Source organism: Arachis ipaensis, chromosome B03 (assembly GCF_000816755.2).
Source record: "Arachis ipaensis cultivar K30076 chromosome B03, Araip1.1, whole genome shotgun sequence".
Taxonomy (NCBI): Eukaryota; Viridiplantae; Streptophyta; class Magnoliopsida; order Fabales; family Fabaceae; genus Arachis; species Arachis ipaensis.
The window spans coordinates 132,732,544-132,737,799 of record NC_029787.2 but is presented as its reverse complement, the minus strand read 5'-3'; positions in this window follow the sequence as shown (position 1 = coordinate 132,737,799).

Sequence of the window (5,256 nt, the reverse complement as noted above, 5' to 3'; positions counted from 1 at the left end):
GGGGAGATTATGCCATTTAAGTTATTACTCATTGGCAAATTTTTTATATCATTAAACATAGAATAAATTATCATTTGTATCTATAAAAGATATAAATATTGACAAATGTACCTATATAAAAATAAAACAATAATTATAACTACAAAAACTGACTTACGTGTGCTAAGAGTATCCTAACGAATCAATTGCATAACCAATATTCGAATACTCTTAGCACTGACTTTATAGTTACAATTATCATTTTATTCTTATATGAATATATTTGTCTGTATTTTTCATAAATACAAATAATAATTTATTCATTAAACATATGTACAAAATTAGTGTTCACAAAAATAATATAAATATTATTTTTTAATTTTTATACACATAAAAAGTTTAAATAAAACTTTCGTATACACATTATGTGTCTATGTCTCTATATATATTTTTAATATTTGCTGAGATCTTTTTACTAAATATAACACAATTTATAGCATACCTAATTTTCTATATCTAATATAAGATCTAATTTCAAAAAGTTTTTTTATATAAAGCGGAAAATGTTTCATTTTATATTCTTCTTGAAAACTACAAGCTAAGCTCTTTTTCAATGCCATTTCTTTAAGGGTTGCCATATGAAGCTGACCTGCATGTGTAATAAATATATACTAACATTCTTTGGAGTCTCATCCAATTATGTAAGTAGGGCGGGGATTTGTTAATTCTATTTTTAGTTTGAGAGTAATAAATTCTACAGGATGTTACACATACATATAATCATATAACTAAGTTGGCCCAAACCTAAAATAATTCACGCGCTTCTAATCTTATTAAATAAACGTGATTTTCACGCACTTCATTATGAAAAAATATTTCTTTTTTTTTTCAAAACGCACGAAATTGCTCATTCTCTTCGAATCTCTCTCAAAATCACTCAAACTTCAGTCACGTTCTCTACTAAAACCACTACTGCAGAAGAATCGCGAGAAGATTTGGCAAGGAACGACCACAAACGAACGAAAACAGTAACAGAGACTAACAAAGGCATGAGAAAAACTATTGTTCATTTGAAATCTTGCAATGTCGCGTTTCTCCTAGTTGCATTTTAGGTTTACTGGATTGATTTGCTTCATTTAGTAGATTGAACTATTGTGAATGCATTTTTACAGTATAACTAGGGTTTGGAATGAAATTTGTTATTATTTTTATTCAGTTCAGTGGATAGTGTAACTAGGGCTTTGAAATTGGTTGTTACTCTATTCAGTACTTCTTTTGCATGGAGAAATACTATTCTTGATGATTAAAAGTTGAAAATGATTTATTCTTCACATGAACATTGTTCGGTTCGGTGGCATTCTTTTTCTTTGTTCAGGGTTTAGGATTACTGTGATTGAATTTTTACAGTATAACTAGGGTTTTGAATGAAATTTGTTGTTATCTTCATTCAGTTAAGTGGATAGTTTAACTAGGACTTTGAAATTGGTTGTTACTCTGTTCAGAACTTCTTTTGTATGGAGAAATACTATTCTTGTTGATTGAAAGTTGATCACTATTTATTCACCACATGAACGTTGTTCGGTTCAGTAGCCTTTGTGATTTTTATTCACCAAATGAATGTTGTTCAGTTCGACGGCCTCCTTTTACTTTATTCAGTGTTTAACATTATTGTGATAGCATGCAAGAATCATTTCCTAGTATTTTCATTATTTATGATGTTTGATTCTGTGCATGAATGAGTTTCGGTTTGGCGGCCTGTGGCATTTTAATAGACTTGATTAAGATATACATGCTTGTGCTTATCGGTGTATTGAGTGAAGTATTGGCCAAATTTTTTCAGTGTTTAAGATTATTGTGATAGCATGCAGCAATCATTTCCTAGCTGTTTCATTATTTATCATGTTTCATTCTGTGCATGAATGAGTTTTGGTTCGGTGGCCTGTGACATTTTAATTGACTTGATTAAGATATACATGCTTGTGCTTATCGGTGTATTGAGTGAAGTATTGACCAACTTTTTTCATTACAGCAAAACAGAACAAGACAATGGTGACAATGAAGGAGAAGCCGCACTATAATGTAAGCACATTAACTGATTCGGAAATCTGAAGTAATAAGACTCCCGAAGCCATCTGCTGCCCTCTCCAGCCCTTATTGAAAATTCTCATATGGGGATTTAGATAGTAAATAGGACATACTATGATTAACTGATTGTAATTAATAATATTTTGTTTAACTTGTTTAAAAAAATAAACAATGCTTCTTTTAAATGTATATATGTCAATATTAATGTAAATGTTAATGTATATATCTATTTTTAATATCAATGTATATATCAAATGTTAATATTTATATCTGATTCAAGATTAATTACTCCTTATCCTATCTGATGGAGCTGTTGTTTTGTTCCAGGTTCTCCAGCGATCGGAATCAGTGTATTTACCAATACATTAAGAACACTAAAAAACACAGTGAACCGAAATTAATACACTGGCCGAACCGAAAATTGTAAATACACTGTACAGAAATTCAAAGAGCTAATTATAAAAAAATGTTTCTATCACTATTCAGTTTTAGAAACATCTAAACTCTATAACATAGCACAATAAAGAAAAAATTGACTTTTGGAATAAAGAATTTCACAAAAAAGTGACTATTCATTAAAGACTAACAACAGTCAGAAATTAACCCACCTATAACCTCGGTGAATCGAAATTAATACACTTGTCGAACTGAAATGTGCTCATGGGTGAACAGAAATATCTATTAATAAAAACTAAAACTCGTATAATCCTCTCTTGGATAATTCATATCTGGTGCATTGTAAAGACTGGAGCTTGACTGAATCGATGATCCAGCGTCTAAAAGGTTCAACTACAAAAAAGACATAATTAATTGTATATTAGCAAAATGCACAACTAAATTTTTACCTAATCGAAAGCAAGTCAATTTTACCTCGCTTGGAGTTGTCTTTTTCTTTTTCTTCATGGCATTTGAGATCTTTTTTTCCAAGTTTGCTCCAAATCTGTTCTTGGGCCGGCCTCTTGTTTTGACGCGTGACGGGCTTTGAAGGTCGTTCACATCGCTCAACGTTGCTTCTTCGTGGAATAACAAACTTTTTCCTCTAATTTTTTACAGACTCTTTTTTGCATACCGAACCAAACACATGCTCATGGTGAAACAACTCTATAATACTTACCGAACCGAAAAGTTACTCACAGTGAACGAAAGATAATCCATTATACAAAACCAAATTCGAAACAACTCTGTCTATAATTTAGATATTATCAATTCAATTCAATTCAGATTCAGATCACCTCTGTCCATTCAATTCAATTCAAATAAAATTAGCAATTGCATTCCATTGAATTCAATTCAAAATTCAATAATCCAAACCTCATCAAATTGATACGTTTCGGAAGAATAATCCAAATCGCACTCATTCAACTGATTTGAAGTTGATTTATTCATTGTTTCAATTCAGAAGTCCAGATCGAAGAAGAAAACGAAGAAGAAAAAGAATGACGAAGCTAATTACGTCAAACTCAATCCAGATCCATAATGCAGAGAAAAAAAACGCGAACAGAGGAGAACAAGGAATTTTATTAGGTTGAAGAAGAAGAAGAAGAAGAACGAAAACACGAGAAGAGAACAAGGTTTACGTTGAGAAAGGTTTATCACGCCGCAGAAGGTTTACGTTATATACGTTATATGATGTGCGTGTATAACAAACGACTGTGAGGTGGGAGAACGCGCGTGTGGAGGAAGTTACTTGGATAACATCCATGTATTTTTTACATGGATGTAGAATTTTTCTCTAAATTCTAATATTTAGATAATTAGATAATTAAAATTAATTATTAATTTTTTTAAATAATTATTTATATTTCTTTTATTTAATAGATCTACTAAGATATCTTTTTAAAATTGTAACTTCAATATTATATTAATTACGATTTATTAGATAAAATTTATCTATTTTCTTGTCTAACATGTTAAGGACTACAATGATAATAACGACTGGTAAAATATAACAATAGCAAAAACATTAACAGCGCAATAGAGTAACAACAATAGTAGTAACAAGGACGACAACAACAACATATACAACATGCGATAGAAATGACTGAATTAACATGAAATAAAGTTTTTTTTACTATTGAACTAATTTTAGTTTATTTATAAATTAATTGAGGTTTATTTGATATTGCTGTTAAGAATTGACCAAAATTTTTTATTCCTTAAAAAATTTTGGTTCATTTTTTAATTTTAGTTCATTTGTGAATTAACTAAGGTTCACTTAATGCTGCTATTAAGTATTGACCAAATGTTTTATTCCTTAAGAAATCTCAGTTCATTTCTTAGTTTAATTTAGTTTCATTTAGTTTTCGTTTCACTTGAATTTCTCCTCCTCATCTTTCCCTTCTTCTTCTTTTTCATATTTTTTTTTATCTTTTCCTTTTTATTTCATTTTTTCAAAATTCTTCTTGATTTACTCTCTTGAGAGGAATAAAACCAAGAAAAAGAGAAGAAAATATAAAAAAAAAAATAAAGGACTGCAATAACATGAAAAAGAGGAGGAGAAGAAGAAACAAAAACAAAACGCAGCAACAACACCACCAATAGAAGGAGGAGGAGGCGCACGAAGAACAAACGCAAAGTGAAGCGAAATTTCATTTGCATTAGTGAAGCGCATGTGTACACACTACCTATAATAAAAGTAATTTTTGTTGAATTTAATCCAACTTAATTGAACTTAATTGTCAAAAATACTTAGATGTATAACAGCTCTCTAACTTAATCAGATAAATGAAACTATAATTTTAGATAATTTCGACAGTAGATAATCAGAATTTTAGAAAATTAGTATAATATTTTTAACAACACATAAAAATATTATGTTGAGATATTAATAAACTAAAATGAGTAACAATTTAGTTTAATTTTGATATACTAAGTAAAATATTTTACACCATTGTTTAATTATATTCATTCTTTTTTGTGATAATTCATGCGTTCAATTTAAAAAGTAATAATTATTTTTATTGATGCGTTATTATATAATTAGATATACATGTAAAACTATTTTACACTGAAAATTGTTTTACATTAATATTATATCAAAATTAAATTCTAACATTTTTCTTAAATTATGTTTTTGATATTGTATACGTAATCTAGTTTTTTAATTATAATTCAACATTTTAACTATAAAAAGGAAAAATGAAATAAAAAAAAAGGGTTGAAAATTTAACTTGATATCAAATTGATATATTC